Genomic DNA, 15,839 nt, shown 5'->3' on the forward strand with positions numbered 1-15,839 from the left:
CTCGCTGTCACACCCCGTTGGACACTCCGTCAAAGCGGAACAAACCCAAAATAAATGTCCCGCATTTTGATTTATTTCCATTTCCCTCCGAGGGAAGTTGGGGGCGTTTGTGAAACGTCTCCTGCGACCGGAGTCTGATGTATCGCTGAGAGGTAGCAGGAGACCGCTCGGCCGGTCGGTTTGATGCCGGTTCCCCGGGGTGGGAGGAATGATATTTTATTAAAAGGATGAAGATGGTGAGAGAGGGGGCGGACAGGATGTTTGACCCGGTGGGGACAGGAGGGGCTCCTCTGTGGAAATGTCTGAGCCCACGGAGGTGGCGAGCAGAGGGATTCACCACATTGGGCGGCAAACACCGGCAGACTGTTGCCCTGCAAGCGGGGCCAATGGTCCGGGCAAAGTGGGGACGGGAGTGGTGTTGGGTGGATGAGGAGAGGACTTTTCATATGGTGCAGGTAGCCATAACAGGAGGCACAGCCTCAAAACTGAGGAGCGACCTTTTAGTAGTTAAGGAGGATTTTAGTTAGTCAGAGAGCAGTGAATCTGTGGAATTCTCTGACACAGACGGCGATGGAGGCCAAGTCTGTGGGTACATTTAAGGCAGAAGCTAATAGTTTGCTGATCAGTCAGGGCATTACAGGATATGCCGAGGAGGCAGGTACATGGGGTTGAGTGAGAACCGGGATCATACATGATAGAACGGCGGAGCAGACTCGATGGGCTGAATGGCCTAATTCTGCTCCAATGTCTTACGGTCTTATATTGCTGGTGTCTTACACAGTGAAGATTGACACAAAGTACTTATTACGTTCAGCCACTAATTCTTGTCTCTCCTGTGTGTTTTTTTAGTTGTCTCCTGTTAGTTATGTAAAAGCTTTCCAATCCTCTAACTTCCCACTGTTTTCTTGCTATATTATATGAAGCTTTTGCTTTTATCAAAACAGGAGAAAATCTGTGGATGCTGGAAATCCAAGCAACACATGCACAAGATGCTGGACGGACCTAGGAGGCCAGGCAGCATATATGGGAAATAGTAAACAGTCAACATTTCTGGCCGAGACCCTTCATCAGGACTGGGGAAAAATATGAGACGTCAGAGGAAGAAGTGTGGGGGTGAGAGGGGTGGAAGAAGTTGTAGGTGATAGGTGAAACTGGGAGAGAGGGAGTAATAAAGGAAAAAAAACTTCTTAGGGTATAATTTCCTTAACGAATCTCGAAAGATCATTGCTAATGCCTCCACATCTCTTCAGCCACCTCTTTCAGATCTCTGTGGTGTACACCATTTGGTCCAGGTGACCTAATTACCTTCAGACCACCTCTGTTCCTCAAGAACCTTCTCCCAAATTACATAACTTTACACATTCTGACCACTGACATCTGGGACTTCCATATTCCTGGCAGGGTCTTCCACAGATAAGTGTGATGGACAATGCTTATTCAGTTCATCTGACATCACCTTGCATCCCCACCCCATTACTACCTCTCCAGCATCATTTTTCAGTGGTTTTATATCCACTTCCGTCTCTCTTTTACACTATATATACCTGAAGAAAAATTTGGTATCCTCTTTAATATTACTGGCTATCTCACCTATATATTCCATTTTTTCCTTAATTATTTTAGTTGCATTCTGTTGGTTTTTTAAAAGCTTCCCAATCCTCTCACTTGCTAGTAATTTTTGCTGTATGTCCTCTCCCTGGTTTTTATGTTGTCTTTGATTTCTCTTATCAGCCACGGTTTTGTCACTTTACCTTTAGAATACTACTTCCTCTTTGTGATGTGTATATCTTGTGCCTTCCGAATTTCTTCCAGAAATTTCAGCCGTCGCTGCTCTGTCTTCATCCCTGCTGTGTTCTTTTCAAATCAATTTTGACCAATTCTTCTTTCATGCTCTCAAATTATCTTTATTCCATATCTGACTTTAGCTTCTCCTTCTCTAATGTCAGGGTGAACTTGATAATAATAAGATCACTTGCCCCTAAGGGTTCTTTGAACTTAAGTGACCTAATTAATTCTGGTTCATTACAGCACCCAATCCAGAATAGCTGATCTCCACATGGGCTCAACCACGAGCTGCTCAAAAAAGCATCTTGCGGGCATTCTAGGAATTCCTTCTCTTGACACCAACACCATCCTAATTTTCCTAATCACCTGCATGACAATCCCCCATGACTATTGTAACACATTTTCTATCTCCCTTTGTAATTTGTGGACCACATACTTACTGCTGTTTGGGGGTCTCTATACAATTCCCTGTGACGGGATCCTGAAATATCCCTTATGAACTGTGCTTTTAAAAACAGAGAGAGAGAGAGAGAGAGCTGTACAGCACAAACAACTTGTTATTGAGAGAGAGAGAAGCGAAAACTGCTCACAGTTTGTTTGGGATTTCTGCAAGGACACTGCCAGCTTCTGAGTTCCTTCTGAGCTACTTGATGGACAGCTGGTGTTCAGCATGCTGGGATAAATACCAGGTCAGCTGGTTGTTAGACACACATGATTTTGGACACTGGCTGAGCTTTGTTGTGCCCACAGAAAGGTGGGTTTTTAGACGATCGATTAGGAGAATCGGTCAGTGGCTCTCGCAGTGTGGAAAAGGTGACTAGTGGGAAGTAATTCATGTGTCCAACCCTCGCCTGGGTTGATAACTCCACATAAAATGGTCCCCTTGTTGTGGTCACATCTTGTGACTACTAAAGGATTTTAGAGGACAACGAGAAGAATTGACGGCATGGGCTTACTCGAACAACAACAACACCTCTGTCTCTCCACCACTACACAACCAAATACCAAGAACTGAATTGAACTTTACCCATCATCGTAAGACTGTATCCATTTACCCCAGGCTTGAAGCTTGGTTTTTATATTTCCATATATGTATATAAAATCATTGCTAACCTGTTTGATTTATCTGCATTTATATTACTGTATTGCGTAGTTACTAATTAGTTTGCAGCAACACCAGACTCCAAGGTGTTTTCCATTTCTGCTGGTTCTTTAACCCATCACGGGGTACATGACAAAATTGGGAATTGTCCAGGATTTGAACAAATTGTGTGGTGGCTTGTTTGGATTGATTGGGGAAAATCCCTTTTGATTTGTTTGTGTGGAAAAACAGCAGAAATGGAGGCTAGTATTGAAAGATTTATGGCAGAACCAACTCCTGAAGAATTGGATGAAGCTAAGAGGGGTGTGCTGTTTGGAATTGCTCAAAGGTTAAACCTTATGGTGACCACTAGAATGAGGAAGATGTTAATACAGGCGTTAATAGCACAGCAATTATCCAAGGGAACGTTTGAAGAGAATGTGTGGGAAATGTTTGCTGAAGGTAAATTTACCGAGGCGGAGATTCAGCTTCAGTTGGAAAATTTAAGGGAAGAGCAAAGGCAGCATGAATTGAAATTAAAACAGCTCGAGAGGGAGGCTAGAGAGGCAGCAACACAGCGAGAGTCTGAGAGGGAGATGTGGGAGATGTGGCAGCTGGGAGGTCCAGTGTTGGACCCTGGTGATTTTTGCAGCTTGAAAGAGCTGGTTGTGATTGAAGACTTTAAGAAGTGTGTTCCAGATGATGTAAGGGCATACCTGGATGAAGAGGCTGCCGCCACCCTGCGGGGGTCTGCTAAGACAGCAGACGATTTGTTTTAACCCACGAGGTTAAGTTTACTCCGGATGAGAGTTTCCCAAAGAGTAGGTGGGAGGATCAGGGTAACCTGGAATTTGAAACTGGGACAAGTGATGAAAGCCCAGAAGAGGCAGCTGTCCTGATTGCCTGTGTTCAGGTCGTTGAAGTACCTGTGGATTCACAGGGTACTGAACTTTGTGTTGAAGCTCAGTTAAGGTCTGAGGTGTCGGACTCGGTTGATAAGGAATGCAGTCCTTTTGTGTCAGATGGACTTGGTTCAGTGAATAGGGGGTTAACCTTGGTGCCAGTGGAAATTGAGGATTCTCAGTCACTTGTATTAGGCAGCGTTCTAAAATTTAGCGATGAGATGAAAATTAGTGAGGTAAATATTACTGCAGCTATTGAGAAAAGTGTTGTTTCTGATCTTTTGAATAAAGTACATGTGAAGGTTGGATTGGTTTCGCGATCTTTGACCTTGCTTTTGGGACGATGGCCTGCTGAAGAAGTATGTGCTACTCTGTTGAATTTTGTTTTAATATTTGGATGTAAACACCTTCAAGGTTATGGAGTTGCTTTTCATGATTGTGATGTGGAGAGAAAAGATTGTTTTGGTTTTGAGAAGCCAGTTGAAGAGGTTACTATGGAGACAAATCGAGATGAAGGTTGTAGAAATAAAATAAATGGATTGTTTGGGATTTTTCACAATATACACATGGTTTTCATAAGTCTGGTGATAGTGCTGAGTTTAGTAAACAGTGGGGAGAGGTTGACACCTATCCAAGGTAATGTTTATCCAGCAGTTCAGCTAACGAGCAAGCTTGCTGCTGTTAATGACCCACACATAAAGACTGATGTTTACCCTGCCTGCGTAGTAAGGTGAAGCATGTCTAGAAAGTCTGCTGATGCCCATGATGATTTATCAGAGACGTTTCTACCATCCCTATTCCAACAGGACTTAGAGGAGAGAGAGACTTGTCCTTATCGAGGAAGGAATTTATAGAGGAACAAAATAAAGATCCTGAAATTGTGGCTTTAAAAGAAACAGCTCTCTCTGAGGATGAAATTCAGAAAGAGACAGTGGGATATTACCTAAAAGATGGGGTGTTATTGAGGAGGTGGAGACCACCTAGTGCGCCTGCAAATGAGGTTTGCGCTATTGTGCACCAGGTAGTGGTTCCGAAGGTTTGCAGGGCTGAGATCTTAAATATGGCTCATAGTATGCCTTTAGGTGGACATTTTGGGGTAAAGAAGACAGTGCACAGGATTATGTAGGAATTCAACTGGCCTAATTTAAGAAAGGATGTTGTGAATTTTTGCAGGAGTTTCCATACCTGCTAGGTTGTGGGGAAACCTAATCACGTTATTCACGTAGCACCACTTAAACCCATACTTGCTTTTGGGGAACCTTTTTCTAGGGTCATAGTGGATTGTGTTGGCCCATGTCCAAAGACTGCAGCTGATCATCAGTCCTTGTTAACAATTATGTGTGCTGCGTCTAGGTTCCTTGAAGCAGTGCCTCTCAGAAACATCCAGGCCAAGACCATGGTAAAAGTACCCAGCAAATTTCTCAGACTGGTAGGTCTGCCCAAAGAAATTCAATCTGACAAGGGTAGTAACTTTACTTCGAGAACATGCCAGGGGATAGTTGGAGAACTGGGAGCTAAGCACATTGTGTCATCTGCATATCACCCAGAGTCCGAAGGAGCCTTGGAATAGTTCCCCTCCACTCTTACGACCATGATTAAAACATATTGTGTGGAAAATGAAAGAAAAAACTGGGATGTGGGGTGGGTTCCCCTACTCTTATTTGCTGTTAGGGATTCGATTCAAAAATCACTGGGGTGCAGTTCGTTTGAGCTTGTTTTCGGTCATAGGCCCAGAGGACCTTTGACACTACTCAGAGAACAGTGGTCTGGTCCGGAAGTATGTGTCAGTGTGCTGAATTATGTTTGAAATTTCAAGGAAGGCTTAACAAGGCTTGTGACCTTGCAAAGCAGAATTTGCAAAACTCCCAAATTAAAATGCAACACTGGTTTGATCAGATAGCACCTGTGAGTACCGTTATGAAAACAAATGAAGCTGTGGGGCCTGGTACCGAGATACCAGATAATTTTAATGCACTCAGTGTAGTCTCCACAAAACTCGAAAACACGATTGTTTTGAAAAATATTAATGATAAAGTCCATTATTTGGAGCCTGCACAGCAAAAACAATTGAAAGAATTAATTGACAATTATTAAGATTTATTTCCTGACATTCCAAGACAGTGCACGGTTGCACTGCACGACGTCATTGTAGGCTCAGCCAAGCCGATCAAACAGCATCCCTACAGAATGAATTTAGAGGAAAGTAGAATGGTGAAACAAGAAAGAACAAAGAGAGTGGATGACTGTATTGATAAAGTGGGAAAGGCTAAATACCTCACAAAGATTGACCTGTTAAAAGGATACTGGGGTGTTCCTTTGATGGAAAGGGCTAAAGAAATATCTGCATTTGTCACCCCATCTGGACTGTATGAATACAATGTTTTAGCCTTTTGGATGAAAAATGCTCCAGGGACATTCCAAAGGATGATCAATTCGGGGATTCAAGATTTAGAAAATACAGGGGCTTATATTGATGATCTGGTTGTAAGGAGTGACACGTGGGAAGAGCCATGATCATACTGAATGGCAATGCAGGCTCAAAGGGCCGAATGGCCTATTCCTGCAACTATTCTCTATGTTTCTAAGAGCATATTGCAGCTGTAGAAAAGCTTTTTGACAGGCTTTCCGGGGCTGATTTTACTGTGAACCTTGCTAAAAGTGAGTTTGGTCATGCTACTGTTGTTTCTCTGGGCTATGTCGTAGGCCAGGGCCAACTGGCTCTTGTACAGGCCAAGGTTCAAGCTATTGCTGAGGTTCCCGTTCTGACGGGCAAGAAAGCTTTAAGAAGGTTTTTCGGAATGGTTGCGTATTATCAGAAGTTTTGTAAGAACTTCGCAGACATCTCTCTTCCCCTAACGAAACTTCTAGGGAAGAGTGAAAGATTTGTATGGAGTGACCTTTGCCAGGAGGCATTTGAACGCCTGAAAACCATCCTGTGTTATCATCCTGTGCTCAAATCACCTGATTTTTCAAAAATGTTCTCTATAGCGACAGAAGCTAGTGACGAAGCTGCTGGGGCGGTACTGTTACAGAAGGGTGAGGATGACATTAAACATCCAGTGGCTTATTTCTCAAAGAAATTTAATGTGCACCAGAAAAATTACTCCACTGTTGAAAAGAGTTGCTATCACTTATTCTGGCTTTACAACGTTTTGAAGTTATGTTTGTCCTGCCCAGAAACCTTCTGTGGTTTACACGGACCATAATCCATTAGTGTTTCTAACTAAGATGAACGATAAGAATAGAAGGTTATTAAACTGGAGTCTGATCTTGCAAGAATATGACCTAAAAATTAAACATGTGAAAGGTACTGACAACATTATGGCTGATTGTTTATCCAGATGTTAAGTTAGAAGTTGTACACGTTTTGCTGTTATCTGATAATTATACATGTATGGTTTCAAACTTTGTAATCTACAGTTGGACTGAAAATTTTGCTGCTTCATCAAAATTTTTCCCAAAAGGAGGAAGGTGTGACGGGATCCTGAAGTATCGCTTATGAACTGTGCTTTTAAAAACAGAGAGAGAAAGGGAGAGCTGTACAGCACAAACAGCTTGTTATTAAGAGAGAGAGAGGTGAACACTGCTCACAGTTTGGAATTTCTGCAAGGACAGTGCCAGCTTCTGCGTTCCTTCAGAAAGAGAAGGGAGGAGCTACTTGATGGACAGCTGGTGTTCAGCATGCTAGGATAAATACCAGGTCAGCTGGTTGTTAGACACACATGATTTTGGACACTGGCTGAGCTTTGTTGTGCCCACAGAAAGGTGGGTTTTTACAGGATCGATCAGGAGAATCGGTCAGTGGCTCTCGCAGTGTGGAAAAGGTGACTAGTGGGAAGTAATTCATGTGTCCAACCCTCGCCTGGGTTGATAACTCCACCACATAAAACGGTCCCCTTGTTGTGGTCACATCCGGTGACTTCTAAAGGATTTCGGAGGACAACGGAAAGAATTGACGGCATCGGCTTGCTCGAACAACAACAACGCCTCTGTCTCTCCATCACTACTCAACTAAATACCACGAACTGAATTGAACTTTACCCATCATCGTAAGACTGTATCCATTTACCCCAGGCTTGAAGCTTGGTTGTTATATTTCCATATATGTATATAAAATCATTGCTAACCTGTTTGATTTATCTGCATTTATATTACTGTATTGCGTAGTTACTAATAAATATTATTAGTTTACAACAACACCAGACTCCAAGGTATTTTCAATTCCTGCTGATTCTTTAACCCGTCACGGGGTACATGACATCCCATCAGGGAATTTTTTTCACATTTGCTGTTCCTTAATTCTACCCACAGATATTCTACAACACCTTCCAACCCTATGCCACCTCTTTCTAATGATTTTATTTAATATTTTACCAGCAGAGCCATACAACCCTATTACCAGCTTGTTCTTTCAAGAGACATAATTATCTGGGAAACGAGAATCTGCAGATGCCGGATATCTAGAGAAACACAAAGTGCTGGAGGATTTCGGGCCAAGAACCTTCTTCGGGACTCTCGGTACCCACGTACCAACCAGCAAATAGAAACTAGTTCGAAATCTGGAAAACCTTTGACAAAACTTAGTTCAAGTCTAAAAAAACCCTGCCAAACAGAGCTTAATAGTTAACAAATACAACAAAGGCAAGAAACACTTTCATGAATACTGACACTGACTTTTTTTAATGAAAATATCTTGGTCCCATTTCAATCAGTAAAATTTACAAAGATAAATAAGAACTGAAATGACAACTTTAGAAAAGTCTATTTCCACTCAGACCCACTTAAGATTAACACTACCATGGACAGAAGGTGGAAGAGGAATAGATACATGAAAAAAATAACAGACAGTACACCATATGCAATTAAATGATTACACTCTATAAGTACTTCTTGGTGATGGGTTAGTAGAAACAAATACAATAAAGGCAAAAAGTCAGTAACTCTATCAGTTCTCTGCACAAGTAATTCGTTGGAACTCACGAATCAGATATCCTCTCCTCCAGTCGATGTCCTCCGAACTCTGCCGACCCTCGAATGGCACCACTCTCGGTGGTCGGCCAAAACACTCCACACGAGGCTGTCCTCGTCTCCTCTCCTCACCGAAGACCCCGGGCCTCGGACTCCTGCTCGGGATCCGTTCAGTCGCCCAGCTTACAGCATCTCTCGGGTCGCGTCTCCCCTTTCTGTCCCCATCGCGCCTTCTGACCAAAGTCCACGAAAAGCAATAGCTTTCACACATAAGAAAGAATAATATCTATTCTGTTGCTTAGCAACGGCATTCCAAAGTCAAGTTATCTATAATTATAACTCAAATATGCTGCTATTGAGAACCCCTTACATCAGCAGTTAATATTACAAAGAAGCCATTTTATTAGCTATAGCAGTTAACATGAAAAAAACCCTTACACTTCTAAGTTTATATGTTCATCAGAAATGAAAAGGATTCAATGCTCCATGTGTATATGCAATTGTGATAAGAAGTACAGACCAGAAAACTTAAATGAGAGGCCAACTCAGAAAAATGATTCATCAATATAGAAGAAAACATTAACCAGTGGAATGAGTAGGACCCTCCATGGGAGGCATCCCAACAATCTGAGCAGACTCCCTTGTCCATTCGTTCCCCCCCCCCATCCCTCCCCACTGATCTCCCTCCTGGCACTTATCCTTGTAAGCGGAACAAGTGCTACACATGCCCTTACACTTCCTCCCTTACCACCATTCAGGGCCCCAGACAGTCCCTCCAGGTGAGGCGACACTTCACCTGTGAGTCGACTGGGGTGATTACTGCGTCCGATGCTCCCGATGTGGCCTCTATATATTGGCGAGACCCGATGCAGACTGGAAGATTGTTTTGCTGAACACCTACGCTCTGTCCGCCAGAGAAAGCAGGATCTCCCAGTGGCCACACATTTTAATTCCACATCCCATTCCCATTCTGACATGTCTATCCACGGCCTCCTCTACTGTAAAGACAAAGCCACACTCAGGTTGGAGGAACAACACTTTATATTCCGTCTGAATAGCCTCCAAACTGATGGCATGAACATCAACTTCTCAAACTTCTGCTAATGCCCCACCTCCTCCTTGTACCCCATCCGTTATTTATTTATATACACACATTCTTCCTCTCTCTCTCTCTTTTTTCTCCCTCTGTCCCTCTGACTATACCCCTTGCCCATCCTCTGGGTTCCCCCCCCCCTTTTCTTTCGCCTAGTTCCTCCTGTCCATGATCCTCTCATATCCATTTTGCCAATCAACTGTCCAGCTCTTGGCTCCATCCCTCCCCCTCCTGTCTTCTCCTATCATTTTGGATCTCCCCCTCCCTCTTTCAAATCTTTTACTAGCTGTTCCTTCAGTTAGTCCTGACGAAGGATGTGTGTTGCTCGAATTTCCAGCATCTGCAGAATTCCTCGTGTTTGCGAAAATTGTTTCGCAGAGCTTTCTGGGCAATCACGGTGCCATTAAAAGTTTCTGCAAGCACCGATTCCATATTCATACCTCAGTTTTTTTGTGTAGAAAACTCAGCAGCTCTTTTAATGCAGAAAGCAGCTCCCATAAACGATACACTTAATATCAGCAAACATTCCGCATGTTTGATGCCAAAGTAGAACCTTCTTCCAAATGCATACACAGAAAATTCTCGAGGAATTCTGCAGTTCAGGCAGCAACTAAGCAGAGGAGTACACAGTCTAGGCATGCTGAAGGGGCTCGGCCTAAACGTTGTCTATTTATTCCTCTCACATTTTCTGCCTGATCTGTTGATTTCCACCAGTACTTTGCAGAAAGTAAGCACCTTTTTTTTTTCGATCAACCAGTTTCCAAATGTTTCTGATCGTTCATTTGCAGCCACATCCTGCTGGTCTGATTCCTCTTCTTTCTCCTCCTTGTAAACTCTCGGCCCCATCTCTTTCTGGAGCCCCAAAGCCCTGACTCAGGCTGGCAAGTCGTTGGTTTCTGACTCTGTTCCATCGAAGATTCACTCGCTAGTCTGCTGTCAGACTTTAGAGGTGCTGTCTGAGGCACAGTCCTTTGAAATTAGTGAAAATGACCCAAAACGTTGAAAAGAGCAGGGAAGAAGGAGCTTAAACACCTTACTCCAGCGCCCTGGGGAACGTCAAAACCACAGTGAGCTCATTGTCTTATTCAGCCTGGAGAAAATCATGCAGGGAATTCATGCAGTTGTAAAAGATGATGAGAGGCATTGATGGTATGGATAGCCACAGGCTTTTTCCCAGGACAGAAATGGCTCTGATTTAACCATCAGAGAGAGAGTGATCTGCAGACAGGCAGTCGGCCAGTCTAGAGAGAGAGGGACTGGAAAAGCTGATAGCTTCAGTTTGTCGCAGCTGAGGCTTGGAACTCTCCTATGCCCACAAGAGTGGGTTGATCATCGGTACACGGAACCACAACGAATGCGTGTGGCTGTCACTTCGTATAATCCATAGGAATGGATTTTGGAATATTTTTGGGGACCGATTTGTTAACCCTTGCCTGTGATAACCCCTGGAAGACGGTATTCCTGTGACAGGTCACTTTGACTGATAACTTGTATGTGGACAGATTCAATGGATAAGAACTTCGACGAAAGTTATTTTGAAGTAACGGCCTTTTCTCTACGTTCCACCCTGGATTACAAATATCCCTCTCCCATCATTTGGATTGCTGAACTTTCCGACTTTACCATCTCAAGACTCTAAGCTTTGTTCCGTCAGGCTCGATAGTTTGGGAGTTATATTTACACACATATACACATAACACTGTAAACTTTCCTTTATTTCGTTAAGTTACTATATAATAAGTAGATACCAATAAAGACGAAGGGTCTCGGCCTGAAACGTCGACTGCACCTCTTCCTATAGATGCTGCTTGGCCTGCTGCGTTCACCAGCAACTTTGCTGTATGTTACCAATAAAGATAGTGGCTTTAACATCAAAACCAGAGTCCAGTGTGAACTCTATTGCTGCTGGTTCGTTTCTAAAATGTTACAGTTCGCACAGCCTTATAAAACTGTTAGACCACATCTGGAGTGTTTCATACAGTTCTGGTCGCCCCCATTCTCAGAAGGATGTCGGGGCTTTGGTAGGGTGCAGAAGAGGTTTACCAGGATACTGTCTAGATTAGAGGGCATGAGCTATAATGACAGGTTGCACAAATCTGGGTTGTTTTCTCCAGAGCGGCGCAGGCTGGTGTGAGACTGGATGGACGTTTACAAGATTACGAGAGGAATAGATAGAGAGGACAGAGGATATATTTTTCCTGGGGGTTGAAACGTCTAATACATTTAAGGTAGAGGAGATGTGAGCGGCAAGTTTGTTTCTTTCCACAGACTGGTGGGTAGCTGGAAGCTCTGCCTGGGGCGGGAGGCCCCACCGGTCACGTGATCCCGTTCACCCCTCCCGTTTAACCTGTTACGAGAATACACATAAAATTAAGATGTTTGCTGGCCTGGGCTAGCATCAGTGGCATCAGCAGTTGGTCTGCCACCTGCCCTCAGGGGAAGGAGAGATAAGGAACAATGGAGCAGCGTCTGGAGATGTGTAATGAAGGGATGTGGGAGGGAGAGCTGTCTGGAGCGGCTCCCCCCCCTTTGAACCCTGAACTGTTTGAAGTGATGGACAGGCGATGCCCCAGCAGGGGGATAGAAAGGGACAGGTTCGCTGGGACGGACACACACGCCACCCGAGGTAACGAGACCCTGGAAGCGGTGCGCCTCTCACGAGTGGTGAGAAGTATCGGACAACGCACAGGGTGGAAAGGTACGATCAGCGGGAACCCGGTGTGTGTCCGCCCTTGCCTGGGTGCCGGGTTCACTGCAGAGGATCGACCGCATCTGGAGGAGGGGTCACAGTCGGTGACCTCAGGTGACATCACCAAGGACCTGCCCAAAAGCTGTTTGTGAGCCATCTCGCTGGTCTGTGAGCCATCCCGCTGGTCTGTGAGTGAAGCAGTGTTCTGAATGATCAGTTGTTCCTATTCTGTCTCTCTTCCCCCACCTTGTCCATCGCCATGGCAACGATTACTGCGAACTGAACTACAAACTGGACTGAACTTTGAGTCATTTTGAAATTGGTCATTTACCCCTAGACAACGATAGAGCTTGATTGATGCTGTTATCTTAATTCTGTGCACATGTGTGTTTATCATCACTGAACTGTTGCATTTATTATCCTTTCGATTACTGTGTTGCTTGTTTCTTTAATAAAACTTTCTTAGTTCTAGTACTCCAGACTCCAACTGAGTGATCCATTTCTGCTGGTTTGGCAACCCAGTTACGGGGTACGTAACATAAGTGGGGTTCTCGTCCGCGATTTTGAACGCTAAATTTGGGACGGAGTAAATTGATTGGGTTAAAATTCCCGAAAGAAAGAAAAGACAAACAGCAGAAATGGAGGTTGAGGAATTTATAAAGGCGCCGACCTTGGAGGCATTAGAGGATGCCAGGAAATCGGAATTGATAGCTGTGGCAAAACGGGTGAATCTTGCTAAGGTGAAGTCGACAATGAGGAGAGAGGAGATACACAGAGCTATTGTAGAGCACTATGTATCTAAAGGTGTGTTTCCCCAAGGTGAGCTGGGGGAGGTGTCTATTGAAAAACCTGCTGGAGACGCGGTACAGGTACAGCTTGAAAAACTGAGACTCGAGCACGAGTTCCGGGTAAGACAGTTGGAGAGAGAAGAGAGAGAGAGGGACAGACAGTTGGAGAGAGAGGAGAAACAGAGGGAAAGGGAATTTGAGTTGGAGAAGTTAAAGATAAGGGCCGAGCAGGGGCTCGTGCCGAACCAAGGTGGAGGGTTCCGGGCGACCCAGGAGGTTAGGCTGGTTCCCCCATTTGACGATACCGATGTGGATCGGTACTTTCTCCATTTCGAAAAAGTGGCCATAAGTCAGGACTGGCCAAGGGATAAGTGGGTTGTTTTACTTCAGAGTGTACTGAAAGGGAAAGCCCAACAAGCTTACTCAGCTTTATCCGCGGAAGATGCCCAGAAGTATGAGGTGGTGAAAGAGGCCATCCTCAGGATTTATGAGTTGGTCCCGGAGGCATACCGGCAGAGGTTCCGGAATGCGAGGAAGCGGTGGGACCGCACGTATTTGGAGTTTGCTCGCGAGATGCAAACATATTGTGAGCGTTGGTGCGCCTCGAAAGGGGTAGAGGGGGATTATGACAGACTGCTGCAACTGGTTCTGATTGAGCAGTTTAAAGGTTGTGTCCCTGAGGGTATGAGACCCTACCTCGATGAGAAAGAGGCAGCCACGTTAGCCGCAACTGCTACGTTAGCGGATGAGTATGCGTTGACGCATAAAATGAAGGTTGCCCCGAGTAAAGGCTACCAGAAGGGTAGTCAGGACGGCGGGGAGAGTCCGCCGGAAAAGTCAGAAAGTAAGCCGGGGACTAGTGAAAAGGATAAGGTAGACCGGGAGCAGTCTGGTAGGAAGTCTCCTGGGGTCGTCTGTTATAATTGTGGGAAAGTCGGACACTTTGCGTCCAGGTGCTTTGCCCCAAGGAAGGAGACGGGGAAAGGAAAAGCGGAAATTTTGAATGGCTGTATTGAGCTGTTAAGCGAACCGCTAGGGAAGGACAGGTCTGAAAAAGTCCAGGAAGGGCGCGAGAGGTTTATCTCGGCCGGATTGGTGTCAGTGAAAAAGAGGTTAAAACCAGTTCCAGTGCGGATCTGGAGAGACACGGGAGCGTGTCAGTCACTAATACTGAAGAGTGTATTAGAGTTTAGCTCAGAGACCCAGACTGGGGAGGTAGAGGTCAAAGGTGTTGGGGAAGGGACAGAGTCAGTCCCTTTGCACCAGATACATTTACAGAGCAACCTGGTCTCTGGACTAGTCACGATCGGGGTGAGGTCCGAATTACCGATGAAAGACGTGGAAGTCTTGCTCGGTAATGACATCGCCGGAGGAATCGTGTTCCCAGTCGTGAGATTGACGGGTCAGCCTGCCAGCATGGAGGCCCCGCCCGCGATGGTGAATTTGGCTGAAACATTTCTGCCAACCTTGTATGAGACAGGGTGTAGTGAGATAAGAGGTAGTGAGGGAGCTGGGACGGACGTAGCAGTAGCCAGGAAAGAATTTGTGCAGACGCAGGAGCGAGGCGAGGGGCTGATGGGTTTTGCCGAGACCGCTCTCTCTGACACAGCCTTGACAAGCTATTGTGCGGATGAGGAAGTGCTAAGGAAGAAAGGGAAATCAAGTACAGCATCCGCAGATGAGGAGTGGGGGGTGGTGCAAAAGAGTTATGGGGATGAGGTTTTTAACATGGCCCACGAGGTACCCCCCGGTGGACATTTTGCGGTGCTGGAGGAAACAGTTGGTGGAATCATGAAAGAGATTTACCGGCTGCCCAGGGGGAAAAATGTTATTGATCATGACCGACGCGAACTGAGACGGTCACCGGCTTTTGATATGCTAACAAACCTAGTTGGTGTTAGCGTGGAAATCAATGAAGCTAGGGGCCCCCTGATAAGAGGAAAAAACCATTTTGAAAAGATTAGGATGGGATCGGTCAGATGGGAGAAGGCTATTGTTTTGGCCAGGTCTACTGATAAGGTCTCTCCCTTAATCCCCGAAGGAGTAATTAAACGACTCGCACCCATGTGTTTGATTGTCCCGAGGAAATGCAAAGAACTGGGACGTTGGGTGATTGTGGTTACAATAGGGCGGCCAAGTAAACAACACCCACATTTTTCGAGTAATTCAGTGACTAAAGGGCTGATGAACACAGAGATGTGTATTGGCAATTTAACACGTGGTGTGTGCCATAGTTGGCCACTGAATCCCGTTAACTTCCCTGAATTGCCTCGCTTTCTGAGGCTTCTCACATTTGTCCTTGAGCTTTATGGCTGTTGTGTCTTCTCCCCAATTGGGGTGGGTGAGAAAGGAGAACGTCCCAGGTTGTGGGGATCTTTGATTTCACTGCCTGATTTACCGAGGGACTGGGAAGCCTAGGGGGGAGAATGGTTTCTGTGATGTGCTGATCTGTATCCAAAGGTCTCTGCAGTTCCTTGCAGTCACAGGCAGAGTAGTTACCATGCAAAGGTGTGAAGTCTCCGGATGGGAAACT

At 45.1% G+C, this 15,839-nt stretch overlaps 1 protein-coding gene across 1 annotated transcript in view; it reads right to left on the bottom strand.

Moving 5' to 3' along the window:
• The window catches only part of LOC134357007 (gastrula zinc finger protein XlCGF26.1-like), a 107,337-nt gene extending 98,386 nt beyond the window's left edge, over positions 1–8,951 (bottom strand). Inside the window, exon 1 of the mRNA XM_063068310.1 lies at positions 8,749–8,951. The gene's annotated coding sequence lies outside the window, so the exon portion shown is untranslated. The remainder of the gene's footprint in view (positions 1–8,748) is intronic.
• Between the last annotated feature and the right edge of the window lie 6,888 nt (positions 8,952–15,839).

This window comes from Mobula hypostoma, chromosome 15 (genome assembly GCF_963921235.1).
Source record: "Mobula hypostoma chromosome 15, sMobHyp1.1, whole genome shotgun sequence".
NCBI lineage: Eukaryota > Metazoa > Chordata > Chondrichthyes > Myliobatiformes > Myliobatidae > Mobula > Mobula hypostoma.